General features: G+C 30.4%; 2 long non-coding RNA genes across 2 annotated transcripts; both read left to right on the top strand.

Moving 5' to 3' along the window:
• The first annotated feature begins 2882 nt into the window (after positions 1-2882).
• Positions 2883-4266, top strand: LOC120077070. Its single transcript, XR_005481745.1, has 3 exons — positions 2883-3131; positions 3263-3518; positions 4026-4266. It is a non-coding gene; the product is annotated as an uncharacterized LOC120077070 (long non-coding RNA).
• Positions 4267-13360: 9094 nt separating this feature from the next.
• LOC120087602 lies at positions 13361-14883 on the top strand. The gene is made up of 2 exons (XR_005484628.1): positions 13361-13722; positions 13996-14883. It is a non-coding gene; the product is annotated as an uncharacterized LOC120087602 (long non-coding RNA).
• Positions 14884-15456: the final 573 nt, after the last annotated feature.

The following is a 15456-nucleotide window of genomic DNA, read 5'->3' on the forward strand; positions in this document are numbered from 1 at the left end:
AAATAATTCATCAAGTTCTACGTCAATATCATTGTCTCCATCATTTCTAGATTCAAGAATGACTAATTCTTCAGGACGCATCGATATATTTAGTCAAATTTTTACAACTGCTATAGTTCACAAAAAATATGTTGATAAGAACAACCTAATCCGACATCAATCCAAAAAGTTTGTTTCTTCTTTTAAACAGTCAAAATAAATCAATACTCCAAGCAGTCCAAATATTATTTTATGACTAGTCCAAACAGTCCAAAAATTTTCTTTTAAAATAAAAAAACAAAATCAACCCAATTTCAAATCGACCCAAATTAAAATTAAAAATATTCAAATCAGCCCAAATTTAAAATTAGCCCAAATGTAGATCTATGGAGTATACACTTAAATCAACCCAAATGAAAACAAAATAGTAGATCTATGGAGCATACACTTGAATGTTTTGGAAACTCTACTTTTTTATGCACAATCTCATATATTGGAACAAAAAAAAAAAATGTTACCTATGGTTGGCGGTAGTAGGAAGAACAACCAACGAGGATGGTGGTGGACCGGCAGATGGAGAACACAGATGGACCAATGACTGTGAGAGAGAGGCAGAAAATGAAAAGTTTGAGATGGGAAGAAAGTGAAGGGGGAGAAGATCGTGGGGCGCATTTTGGGACCACTAAATCGTGTACCCAATACACAACTTTATGTAGCCATGGACCTCATCCATGATTACCGGGTCAACACTGTATAATTGTCCATGTGGCAATTTTCTTGTGCTAGGTCAGTGCTAGATGTGCCAGATGCATGTGATGCGAAGGAAGTCGTGGACGAGGGCTAATCATGTACCGAGTCAACGATTCCACTACCCTATTCTTTACATTATTTTCAACCCAACCCTATTTGTTTAATAATTATTAAAATAAAATTATTTTAAAAAAATAAAAAAAATTATCCCAAAAAAAGGAATTGCGCAATACTTTAGTCGTATTATAAATATTATAAAAATAAATAGATGACCATTACTTAGTGTCCTAAAAGTCATGTGTCAATCTTCATGTTGTCCATGTATCTTGTAGATATTCATGCTTGATGTTCATGTAAGACTACATCCAACTTGTCACTTTACCTATAAATAGTGACATTTGGTGCATCTTAAAATCACACACATTGGTACTTCAAATTTTCAATAAATTTTTATATTATTAAATTTTCATAATTTTAGTTATTTTATTTTATTATTATATTATATTTTATCCATATCTGTTGTACTCCATCGTGCTCCTCAATTTCACAACATGTAATCAGTTCCTATTGCTTCCATCGTTGAAGGTAGGCCTTAAAGGTAGGTCGGTTTTTTCCTCTTTATTATAATTAATAAATTAAATGTTATTTTGCATATTTAGTACATATTAAATTTCTAATATAAATACAATATTTTGTGATAGTATTTCCATGACAAACCTCACAAAATTAGAATTTGCAACCCTTAACATTCATGATAATAATTATTTGTCATGGGTGCTCGATGCCGAAATTCACCTGGATGTTATGAACTTGGGAGAAACAATTAAAGAAGGAAATACGACATCCAGTCAGGACAAAGCAAAAGCTATGATTTTCCTTCGTCATCATCTCCACGAGGGATTAAAAATGGAGTATCTTATAATAGAATATCCCCGTATCTTGTGGAAAAATTTAAAAGAAATGTATGATCATAAAAAAAAAAAAGTTATTCTTTCTAAAGTTTGTTATGAGTGGATGCATGTAGAACTATAAGATTTTAAATAAGTAAATGATTACAATTCTGTATTATTTAAATTCGGTTAAAAATTGTTGCTATGCGAAGAGAAAATTACTGATGCTAATATGTTAGAGAAGATATTTTCTACATTTCATGTCTCGAATATGCTCTTGCAGCAGAAATATCGAGAGAAAAATTTTAAACAATATTCTGAACTAATTTCATGTTTTCTTGTGGCCGAACGAAATAACGAATATTGATGAAGAATCACGAATCTCGACTAACTGGAACAACGTCATTCCCTGAAATGAATATTATGAATGTTAGTAATCGTGGTCGAGGTCGTGACCATGGCAGAGGAAGAAATAATTACTATTTGCATGGTGGTCGTTCTAATAATTCGAATTTAAAAAAACCACACAAAATGATGATCACAAAGGAAAAACTCTACAAGTTAAGAGTTCAAAGAGTGTTGAAAAAAAATGTTTCTGATGTAGAATGACTGGGTATTGATCACGTATCTATCATACGTGAAAACACTTAGTTGACCCTATCAAGCCTTCCTAAAGGAAAAAGAGAAAAATGTGGAAGCAAATTTTGCATACCACGATAATGAAATATTTGACCCATCCCATATGATATTTAGATGTAACAGACTTCTTTGAATCTCCCCAAGAGAAGATTGACACGATTGATGGAACTTCAAGTGTTTCTTTTGATTTTGAGAATGTCTAGACTTAATGTTGTTGTTGTTTTTTAATTTATCTTCATATTTTTTTTAGTAACTTTTGTATATTTTAAGTGTTGTTTTTCTTATTGTAATTATTTTCTTTTAATGATGAAACATACACTATAAGAAAAACCACATATCTTGATGTTTGCAATTTTAAATACTTGACTTTTTATGAAAAAATGTCAAGAAATAGGTAATTTTAAAGAAAAAAAAAAAGTCAAGAATTGATTTTAAAAAGCGGAGGTTGTGTATTTTTCCTGAAAAATACAGTACGTGATGTTTAAAAAATGTCAAGTTTAATTAATAGTTTCTTGACGTTTTAAAAACCTAAAGAATATAGGACAAAGGTTGCAATGGTGAAAAGTAGAGTTGCAATGCTACATATTTTGATTGAGAAATTGAAAACGTGCGTGCCTCACGCAAGCAGCGATGAACGCTCTGAATAGCGTTACAACGCTATGGGTTTTCGTTTTCCCTCTCAAACGAACCCGATCGACCACATTTTTATTCTCCCACTTTGTTGCTGCCTTAGCTTTACTCTAAAACGAGTCGACCAACTCCCTTCCATGGAAGCGTTCATGTTGCCACCGCTCTTTCCTCCCTATTGCCCAAGCTTTTGTTTCATCTCAAGCTTTCTTGTCGTCGCAGCTTCGCTTCGACTTCATCTCCAAGGTTTTGTTTTCTTGTGCTATGCATTCAACCCAATCTTTGGTTTTTTGTATTTCAGAGATTCATTTGGTATTTTAGGGTTTGGAGGTTCGTATTTCAGAAACTCAACCTTCTTTTTTTTTTTTGTATTTCAGAGGTTCTTTAGGGTTCAAAGGATATTTGCATTTCGTCGACAGCAAAGTTTGCGTCCTTCTGTTGATCGCTTAAGGTTGTCCATCTGCACTAAGGTGAATTTTATCTTGTATTTGCCCTCTTTTTACTCTTTGCTTCACTTTCATTTCACAATTTTCTCTCTGTATCTTTCATCCTCCCTTCAGAACACTGTTGTTGAATCTTCTCTTGAATCCACTCCCATTGTACAAGATTTGGCTCCAATCCAACCTCAAAATGGTGAGAAAATTTTGGTCTGAATTTCAACATTTTAAGTTAACCATCTTCTTGATGTTTTGATGAAGTTAATGAGAGACAACTCGTTTCTTACACATAACTTGGTTTGCTGGTATTGTGTGTTATGTTCTGTTCTAAAGAAACCCAAACAAACGTTTGGTCAATCTGAGTAGTAGCTTTCCAAATGTTTAATGTATATTATTATCTGTTGTTTTGTTGCTTAAATTTATATGTTTGAAGTTTGAATGAAGGACACTGATTAAAGTTTTTATTTGTATGTTGTGTGGACATTTAGGAGTGAAGCTTGAGGGTTTTTTTTTTTTTTTTTTTTTTTTCTCTGATGAGTTCCTGCTATTGCAGAAACAAATATTTGACAAAGGAGTTGGGGAATTTTAATTTGGGGGTTAAGAAAAAGGTTCTAGCTAAGTAATTTCTATGATTTTGTTATTATTTGCGTTGTGCAAGAAAAACTTCCTAAAAGAGTGAATGATCGTGGGCTCACTTTGACAGGGTAACTCTTTCTTCATGCCTTATTTATTGAGAAGGGGCGTTTGGAGACAACATGTACTGTGCTCAGGAAGTTTGGATACAATAATGATATCAAGCTTGCGGATGAACTTGTGTGGTCAACTGCTTTGTATCCAATATCGTTTTGGTGTGGATGAACTTGATTTTCTTTGTTGTTGAACTGGTGGAAATTTAGTTTTCTTTGTTGTTGAATTCATGATGTTAAAGAAGTAAAGTTTTTATAAAGAGATATTGGTGAAAATTTGGTTGATATATAAGATTGAAAATGGTTTATTGTTTATTTGATTGGTGAACGTATATCATATATATATACCAAATGTGGTTGTTGAATCAAAATACAAGAGTAATTATAGGTAAAAATGTCAAAATTGTAGATTTTTCTAAAAAAGTCACAAGCAAATTTCTTGACATTTTTTCCTTGTCAAGATTATTGAAGAATATAAGTTCAACATTCAACATTCGAGAACTATTTCACATTTCTTTAACTTTTACCATTAGTTATTGTAACTACTTGTATCAGAAATTAGGATAAATACTCATCATTTACAAATTTTGTAGAGACAACATACATAGCTTCAAGAAAAACTTGAAAATTTGTAAAAAGAAAGAATCTGTGACTTAGCTCTTAATAAAATTCTCTCCTTCCCGTGGATGTAGGCTTCAATAAGCCAAACCACGTATATCGTTATGCATCTTCTTCCATTTCTTCTCATCGTTTACATGATTGAATGGTCGTTCTCCATTTCCTTCTTCCATCGTCTACACGATTGCATGGTCGTTCTCCAGTTTCTTCTTCCATCATCTACACAATTGCATGATTCTTCCATCGTTAACTCAAAGCAGTCGCACAGATCAAACAAGAAGACATTAGGGTTAGAAGAAAGTGTAAAGAATTCAGAAGGCAAAGAACAAGAGAACCAAAGAGAAAAAAGAGAGATAAAGAAAATTAATTCTACATTAATAATTCTGTATTAATCACCCATCAGAAAAAAAATTTCTTTCATTTTTCCATCAGACAAAGAGCCATGGTTCAAACCACGTGTAAAGCATCAGCTGGAAAATCGTGAGCGTTTAATAGCCAAGTTTTCTACCAAACCAAAGTAATTTTGGGGCAAAAGAATTGAGCTCGTTTGGATCAGCAAAGAAAGGTTTCACAAGTATTTCATCATCTGGGCTGATTTCATCAAATATACAGAAGCACGCCCAACAATTATAGATATTCTTGACATGTTTAACCGGTTAATAACTCTCATATTCTTGGCATTTCTAATATGTCAAGTAAGATATATCTTGACGTTTTTTCATTGTCAAGTTAACAAAATTTCTTGACATTTTTTTCCTTGCCAAGAACGCTCATATTCTTAACGTTTGAAACATATCAAGTGTCAATGTTTCTTGACGTTTTTCTAAATGTCAAGTGCCACTTTTCTTGAATTTTTTAAAACGTCAAGAAAATTGACATTTTGGACACTGGCTTCCTTGACGTTTTTTAAAACGTCAAGAAAAGTCATTTTTTACATTTAAAAAAGTAAAAAAAAAAAAAACATTGTTTTTGTAGTAGTGACAGATCATTTTCATATGTGAGGTGATTAAAAAATGAACAAAGAAGATCTATGTCTAGCAGATAGTGCAACTACATACATAATATTTACAAATAAAAAATACCTTTTCAAATTGACAATGTTGAAAGCAGAAATAAACACAATATAAGATTTTGCAAATTTGATCGAAGGTCTTGGAAAAACAAATATTATTTTGTCTAGAGGAACAAAATTTACAATTGACAATACATTGTTCTTTAGTCAATCAAAGAGAAATCTTCTAAGTTTTAAAGATATATGTTGCAATGGTTATCATATTGAGACTGATAGTAAGAATAATACAAAATATCCATATATTATCTCTACTGTTTCAAATGAAAAACGTATATTGGAAAAGTTATCTGCTTTATCTTCTAGATTGTATTATACTCATTTACGAGTAATTAAAACATATGCAACAATGAACCTGAAGTTCAAGAATCCAGATATATTTGCTATTTGGCATGATAGATTGGGTTATCCAGAGTTTATAATGATGAGCAGAATTATTGAGAATTCAAGTGGATACCCATTCAAGAGCCAGAAGATTCTTCAATATAATAAATTATCATGTGATGCTTGCTCTGAAAGCAAATTAATAATTAAACCATCATCAGCTAAAGTGGGAACTGAGTCACCTGCATTTTAGAATGAATTCATGGTGATATATGTAGATCTATTAACCCAAAAAGTGGACAATTTAGATATTTTATGGTATTAATAGATGCATCCAGTAGACGGTCACACACATGCTTATTATCAAGTCGAAATCTTGTATTTGCAAGATTACTTGCTCAAATAATTAAAACAATTTACTGATTATATAATGAAGACCATTCGTCTTAATAATGTTGGTAAATTTACATCCCAAGCTCTTGATAATTATTGTACTTCAATTGGGATAAGTGTTGTACATCTTGTAGCTCATGTTCATACACAATTTGGTTTAGCAAAATCATTTATAAAGAATTTGCAATTAATTGCAAGACCATTACTTATGAGAGCTAAGCTTCATTCATTTATATGAGGACATGGTATTTTACATGTAGCGTCACTTGTACGTGTTAGGCCAATAGCTTATCATAAGTATTTGCCATTACAATTAGCTTATAATTTTTGGATTTGCAGTATATGTTACAATTGTTCCACCACAACGCATTAGGATGGGTCTTCAAAAGAAGTTAGGAATGTGTATTGGATACGATTCCCCATCAATTATTAAATATCTTAAACCCCTGATGAGTGATGTATTTACTGCACGATTTGCTGATGATCATTTTAATGAGACAAATTTTCCAATATTAGGGGATGAATTAAGAAATTGGAAAAGAAAATTACATGAAATGCATCGTTATTGTCTCATTTAGATCCTCATACAAATCAATATGAACTTGAAATTTAGAAAAATAATCCATTTGCAAAATATAGCAAATCAATTACCAAATGCAATTATAGATGCAAAGAAAATAACTAAATCACATATACCAGCGGCAAATGTTTCATAAAAAAATGATATCCCAACACAACAAGTTGTCACTAATGAGTTTGGAAGACACTTGAAGCGTGGTAGACCAGTGGGTTTCAAAGATAAAAATCCTCTAAAACGAAAAACAATTAATAGTAAAAAAGTCGGTTGATGATGTAAATACCCATAAAGAAATCCTTGACATGACTAGTGAGGAAGATGAAATACCTAAAAATAATAATGAGATTTCAATAAAGTATGTCATGACAGGAAAAAGATGGAATCAAACTATATTTTTCCATACAATATTGCTCTTGATATTATATTTGAAAATAAGGATCCTGAACCAAAATCTATTGAAGAATGTTAACATAGAAAAGATTCGCTTCAGTGAAAATAAGCAATTGAGGTATGAATGGCAGGCTTTTGGACTAGTAGTCCGAACACTAGAATGTCCCATGGGATAGAAATGGGTATTTATGAGAAAAAGAAATAAAAATAGTGAGGTCGCAAGATACAAAGCAATACTAGTTGCACGAGGTTTCTCACGAAAACCTGATATTGATTATGAGGAGACATATTCTCTAGTGGTGAATGTAATTACACTAAGATATTTAATTGGTCTTACTGTGTATGAAGTCTGAATATGCATCTTATGGATGTAGTCACAACATATTATATGGATCTTTTATCTATATGAGGATCCTATAATGATTTAAGGTACTTGAAACATATACATCAAATTCCCAAAAATTATATTCAATAAAGTTACAGAGATTACTATATGGATTGAAACAATTAGGACGAATGTGATACAATCGCCTGAGTGGATATTTAATGAAAGAAAGATATCAAAATAATCCAATATGTCCCTGTGTTTTTATAAAATAATAATAATAATAATAATAATAATAATAATAATAATAAAATCACAATTAAGATTTGCTATTATAACTGTATATGTTGATGACATGAATATAATTGAAACTACTAAAAAGCTTTGAAAGGTAATAGAATATCTTACGAAAGAAATTGAGATGAAAGATCTCGAAAAAATAAAATTTTGCCTTGGTTTGCAAATTGAGCATTTAGCAGATGAAATATTTATTCATTAGTTAACTTATACAGAAAATTTTTTGAAAAGATTTTATATGGACAAAGCACATTCATTAAATATTCCAATGGAAGTCTGTTCATTGGATATAAAGAAAGATATATTTTGACCTGGAAACGATAATGAAGAACTGCTTGGTCTTGAAGTACCATATCTTAGTACAATTGGTGCGCTTATATATCTTGCTAATAATACAATATCAGATATTGCATTTTTAGTAAATTTATTAACTAGATATAGTTATTCTCCTACAAAAAAACATTGGAACAAAATTAAGCATATACTCCATTATCTTTGAGGAACAATTGATATGGGTTTATTTTATTCAAATAAATCAAATTTTGACCTAGTTGGTTATACAGATTCTGGATATTTATCTGATCCACACAAAACTAGATCTCAAACAGGTTATCAGTTTACATGTGGAGGAACTATTCTATCATGACGATCGATGAAACAGACCATAACGGCCACTTCCTCCAATCATGCTAAAATTCTTGAATTCACGAGGCTAGTCGAGAATGTATATAGCTAAGATCAATGACTCAGCACATTCGTGAAACATGTGACTTGTCTTCTAATAAAAGTCTTCAAACAATATTATATGAAAACAACACAAGTTGCATAACTCAAATCAAAATAGAATATATTAAAGGAGATAGAAGAAAACATATTTCACTGAAGCGTTTCCACACTCATGATCTTGAAGAAAATGGCGACGTCAATGTACAACAAATTTGTTCGAAGGATAACCTGATGACTTATTTACAAATGTATTATCAATCGCAACTTTTGAAAAATTGGTACACAACATTGAAATGCAGCTACTCAGAGATGTTAAGTGATGTTTTCATGAGGTGGAGTAAATATATTGTATTCTTTTAGGAGTATATATTATATGAAATATGTACTCTTTTTTCTTCACTAGAGTTTTTTTTCCATTGGATTTTTCCTAGTAAGGTTTTAACGAGACATATTTCATATATGTATGAAGGGAAAGTATTATAAATATTATAAAAATAAATAGATGCACATTGCTTAGTGTCCTAAAAGCCATGTGTCAGTCTTTATGTTGTCCATGTAATACCACGTCCTACTTGCCACTTTGCCTAGTGACATTTGGTGGATCTTAAAATCACACATATTAGTGAGAAATCCACTCCAATTTTTCACTAAATTTTTATATGATTAAATTTTCATAATTTTAATTATTTTATTTTATTATTATATTATATTTTTCCATATTCATTGTGTTGGTTGTGCTCTCAATTGCACAACAAGTCCCAATATTCTCTTTTTTCGTTTCCCCATCTTTTTAGTGAATATTAGCTTTATTCTTCTTGATGACCGATGTGGTAAAAGAATTGGAATCTCTAGGATTAAATGGTAAATTTGTAGTGATTGTGACATTTACATATTAAAGTCATTGGCTTCTATTCTTTATTCGTACATATTTTTCTCTTCTAGTCTAATCTAATCTATCAAAATTTTCTTTTGTTTTCTTTCATTTTTGAAAGAGTATTTCTTTTTCTTGATTTTTGATTCTCTCTTTGGTGTAATTATTGGGTAATTAATGTATTCAAGGTTTGATTTTTATATGCAAAATATATTAAACAGTTTCAAAATTCCATTTTTATCCAATTTATTACACATCCTCTACTAGATTTTTCCGTTAAAAAATTAATTGATTTGATGATAAAAAAGCTAATATATCATTAAATTATTATTTTATTAACACATTTAAAGAGTGGATCAATTCACTAGAATATAACTTGTTATATATAATCCAACACTCCTATTAACAAAATTCAATCTATATATCAACCAAATATTTATTAAAGATAAATTGGTACAAATGAACATTTCTATAAAAGAAAATTGTCATTTTCTTTCATCTCAATTTATGTTTGTGATATTTGTTAACCTTCGTTTATCATTATTTTTTAGAGAAAAAAAAAAAGAGAATTTTGAATCTTCATCTATGTACAAAATGACATCGTATTTTTTTAAATTAGTAAATTATTATAGTTGTTCAATTTATTTAACCCCAATATGCTTGAGTAACTTTACTATACCGTGCATAATTTTTGACATGTTCACATAATATCTATTTTGAAAAAGAGTGGAAAATGTGGATATAGTAATTATGATAAGAGGTGAAAAGTTGGACGTAAGATTTCAAAGAAAAAAAAAAGTAGATGCTTTAATCCATTAAACTATATTGAAGCAAAAAATTGAATAAATTAAATTATGCCCATATTCGCATCATAGGTATCATCTCAATTTTATTAATAAGCATGATAAAAAATCGATGGGAAGGACAAATTTCCCAATTTTAAATTATTTTTGACAACTAATCAACAATCATTTAACAATTTTATTCCTAAACGAAACAATTATTCTACCGATTCCTTGAGATTGTCTAATTAATAAATCTTAATTGGAATGAAAAAATTGATAATCATAATTTATATAAAGTTTCAAATTTCGAATTGTTATCCCGTCCAACAAATTGGGTCCATCAATCTCTCAACAGGCGAATCAAAGAAAAAGTTTAACTAAATGAAAAGTCAATAATTAAAAATTATGAAAATTTCAAAATTGAGGAAAGACTTCAAATTTAAAACAATAAAATCAATTAATTTACAGAAAAAAGGGGCATTTTTAAATATAAAAAATATTTAAAAATATTTACAAGTAAAATATTTCAAAAATTACACAGCGGAACTTTTTGTTATAAAGTGTAAATATTTTTGGAAGTTTTCTACCTATAAGAATTTTTCGTTAAAAACATTTACATTTTGACATCACATACCTTTATGTATCTCACCAAACTGAGCAATCATGATTTAAAGTGTGACAAATTCTTTGTGTGGCAAATTCTTTTTATTTCATTTAAAAGATATTTTAATTTTTTTTTAGCGTGAACTCATATTTATAAAAAATATTTACTTGATCATTTATGTCAGTTTTTCAATACTATAGCAAACAAAAAGTTGAATTAACATTTTTTCAAAAAATATATAGGTGTGTGTGCGCACGCGCCTAAGACTAATTACCACTTCACAAGACAGCAAAATCAACTAAAGAACAAGCTAAGATTAAATCTTTCTTCTTTGAACATTGATTTTACAGAAATTTGTTTTTTATTATTCAATAAATAACCTCACACAATAATACATATGGTAATCCTAACAAAGATGCTTCTCGAACTTAAATAGCATAGTGAAAAGGTGAAAAACATCTCCAAACAAATTTGACAAATCAATAAAAGGAAAGCAACTCAGAAAAATACTATAGAGAATAATTCTTTATAGAGTTAATATCTTGAAAAACAACATCAGAGGCAATTCATAATCTCTTCTCCAAGCAAATGATAAGAATCTTAAACAAATATATATAGTCAAGCAAAGACTGTTTTATTATTAAGTGAAAAAATTTTACTCAACTCAATTTGTATTATTGGGAGATATTTTTCTTTAAAAAATTAAAATATTTATAGATTTAAATATAAGAAAATATCACATGTATTTTGGGTTGAATTATTATTATTTTGAAATCAATAGTATGGAGATTTATTTTTAAAAAAATATAAGAATATGGAGATTCAAACTTCTTAAGAGGCGTTTGGGCCCAAGGTTATCACCAAAATATAACCACCACCATCATGTTGACAAAAATATCAAATATTTAATTTTACGAAAATTTTGATGGAAATACGATGAAATATTGATTTCAACAGATATTTCTAAAAAAATTATAAAAATGGAAAATTAAAAAACTAAGTTTAAATTAAACATTTTATGGTTTTTAAACAAGTTAACATGTCTATTACTTATATTAAATTTACATTAATGATATTTTGTTGCTTTTTTTTTTTTTATGTTCGTGAATTTTTCTATGAAATAATGAAAATACCGATTCTATTTCATTAGTTTTAAAAATTTTGAATTTTGAAATTAAAATTTGTTTTCTTTTTCAAATTAGTCTGCTTTTAAATTTTTAGTTTTCCAGTTCATTAAAATATTAGTTTTAGATTATTAGATTTCGTTCAATTAGTTTTAGATTATTTGTTGGTTAATTTAAATTTATTAGATTTGGTTTTGTTAATTTTAAATTACTAGATTTGAACATGGTATACCCATCTATATTTAAATTTAATATGTTAACTGATCTAATTGTTAAATCATTTTTGTAAAGAAAAATACAGTTAGTCCTATTTTAAAAACAAATTTTTATTTTAGATATTTCTTCAATTGCCCCATAAATAAATAAAATAATTAAAGAAGTAAAAAAATTTACAAAGAGTAACTACCTACGGTGATAGCACCCTTTCCTCATTGCACCACCGCTTCAACCTTCTTTTTCCTCTTTTTGTTCTTAAACCAAACATCTGTAATATACAAAATGGAAAACCATATTGATCCCAATTTTAATTAAAAACAGAGTACAATATTTCGATTTAAACAATTTTCCACCTCTGAAAATTATCTCTCAAAATTGTTAAACTTTATAATCAACTTTATAATCCAAATAATTCCAATAACATGTTGTTTATACTTTAGATTGTTAAAGTTGTTCTTAAGATTCTGTATTTATAAGTTGTTTTTAGGATTTTCATAATTCTTACTTAAGTCAGATCCACCTTGTTCAAAAAAATTTTTTTTGACAACATTTTACTTATAATTATAATTGAGATCATGCAATATGTTCGTTAAATAGTCCAAATATAATTACAATTTAATTTATATGAATTAATTATTAAATTAATTTCAACAAATTGATGACAATAATATAAACTTGATAGCTAGTGACAGTTTATAATTTTTGGTAATTGTTTCAATTATTTATTGTCATTAAAAGAAGAATTATATTCTTGATCAAATTTTAGTTAGGATGGTTTTTAAAGTTCATAAAATCGAGTTCTGTCACAGTGATAGTAGGGGAGATATTTTTTTTTTCCAAAAATTAAAATATGTATAAATTTAAATAGAAGAAAATGTGACACATGTATTTTGGGTTGAATTATTGTTTATTTATTGTTTTAGAAATCAATGGAACAGAGATTTATTTCTTAAAAAAAAAAATAGAACGAGATTTAAATTTAACATATTTGGGCTGAATTATTAAGTTGAAAAATCAAGCACCAAAAAATCATAATTATGAATAATAATAATAATAAGGACCACTCCGCTGAAGCTGAAGCTGAAGCATGGATCAAGATTGGAGACAGAAATAGAGGTTTTCTGAGGGTCTTTCGGGTATTTCACTATAAACGAAGGGGTATAGTTGGAAACATGCCCCACATAAAATCAGGGAATTCGCCTTCGCCTCATTTTCTCCCTTCCTGACTCTCTCTCCTCTATTTCTTCTCTTCCCTCTCTCTTCTGATTTTTTTTCTTTTTTTTTGTAATCTGAACGGTCCTTTTCTTTTATCGCTCCGTCGTCATCGCCGCCGCTCGCCGGGTGGCGCCACTGCTCAAACCGCCGTCCGTACGCCGATCCAAGCAGTGCCCTCAGGTTTCATCCGCCACCATCTGGATCCGATTTCACTAAAACATTGACCCCTTTTCCCAGTTTTCGTTCCTAAATTATTAAAAAAAGAAATTATATTTTCTTTTTTTTTTCTTTTTCCTTTTTTTTCGTTTAAAAATTTAGTCGCTTTCAATCCTTTTCCCTTTTAGCCTTCACTTACGTTATCCCCATTTTTAAACCTCTTCTCTTTTTTTACCATTCCCCACTAGCACTCACTATTTTTCTTTTTTCTGTTCTTTTTTTTTTTTTTACCTCTAGCCAAATTCTTCCCGTAAAAGAGGAAAAAAAAAGGGGAAAAAATATAAAATCTTATTGGACGATTTTACCCCTTAGAATATCAACTTTCTACGGTTCTGCCACCGAGGAATCCGAGTGTTGGTTGGCGCCTAGCTTACGTGGCATTTAACAAAGGGCCAAGAAGAAAAAAAGCCAAAATGAGTTTCCATTTCCACAGCCATGGGCTGTTATCGGCTGGGCCGTCCAGAAAGCGTAAGGAGCCATCCTCGCCGGCGGCTCCTAAAGCTGGTGAGCCATCGGTTTTATCGAACCGGATTCTAGCCGGGTACATGGCTTATGAGTTTCTAACAAAAGGGACTTTGTTGGGCCGGAAGTTCGACCCGGCTCGAGACGAAGCAAGCCCATCCGCCGCCGCCACACAGTGGAAGAAGCCAAAGTCGGAAGCCGCACCGCCGGAGATCTTGAAGAAAGAGAATCAGATTCAGAGTTACGCTGAGGTGGCAACCATCCTGAAGACTACTGGGGCCCACATATACGGAATCGTTAACCCGACCCAACTGGGTCGGTGGCTTCAAAAGTGACCCAACAAAAAAAACACTGTCCACATGGCGAAACCCCATTGGTCAGTGCTAGCGTGACGTTTTGTCCACGTCATATTTGACCGAGTCTTCGAGCTTTCTTGAACTTTTAAAAGACACGGAGCTCTCACTGAAAACTCCCGTCCCATGATTTTCCGTTTGCGGCTGCCGGAAAAATCAGAGTATCGGTGGTAGATTAATTAGTTTTGTTGGATGGAATTTCTCTCTGTTGGGTTCTGTTTCTTTTTGTTGTGTTTGTTGAAAATCAATGAGGATATATATATGAAATGATTATAATTATGAGCTGTGTGCTGTAATTATATTATTTACAGATCGTTCTCTTTCTCTCTATATATACAAACATATTTTTAAATTTTATTTTTAATGTCTGTGGAAATGTGAAGGGTATTTGCATGGATGACAAGGGGCAATTGGCGGTGACAACTATAAGAAATGGATATTAATTAAAAGTAGCGTAAAATATAGGAATATATAAAATAAAAAGTGAAGCAGAGAGCTGGGTGTTTGTCGTTATGTTCAATGGAACAAGGAAGAACATGCATGCATGGCGAATCTCTGTCTGTCTCTCTTTATTTGCTTTTGAATTTTTCGTTCTCGCAAAAGCCCTTTTCTTTGAATTTTGGTACCTTAATTTATGAGGATTTGAGAAATTGTATAAACAATTGTTTGAATCACAGGTCAAACTTAATAAGTTGTTTTTTTCCCTTCTTCTACCCAAAATTTGGACGAAAAAAAGAATGTTACCTGAGCCTGAGATATGGGAAAGTGTGTGAAAAATTCTAAGATTTAAGAGTGAGAATTGACTTCTCAACAAGATTAAATTTTCGAAATACAATTAAGTTAATGTCGAGTGGACTGGGATATGCATTGGACATGCTTCATA

The sequence above is a fragment of the Benincasa hispida genome, chromosome 1 (genome assembly GCF_009727055.1).
Source record: "Benincasa hispida cultivar B227 chromosome 1, ASM972705v1, whole genome shotgun sequence".
NCBI lineage: Eukaryota > Viridiplantae > Streptophyta > Magnoliopsida > Cucurbitales > Cucurbitaceae > Benincasa > Benincasa hispida.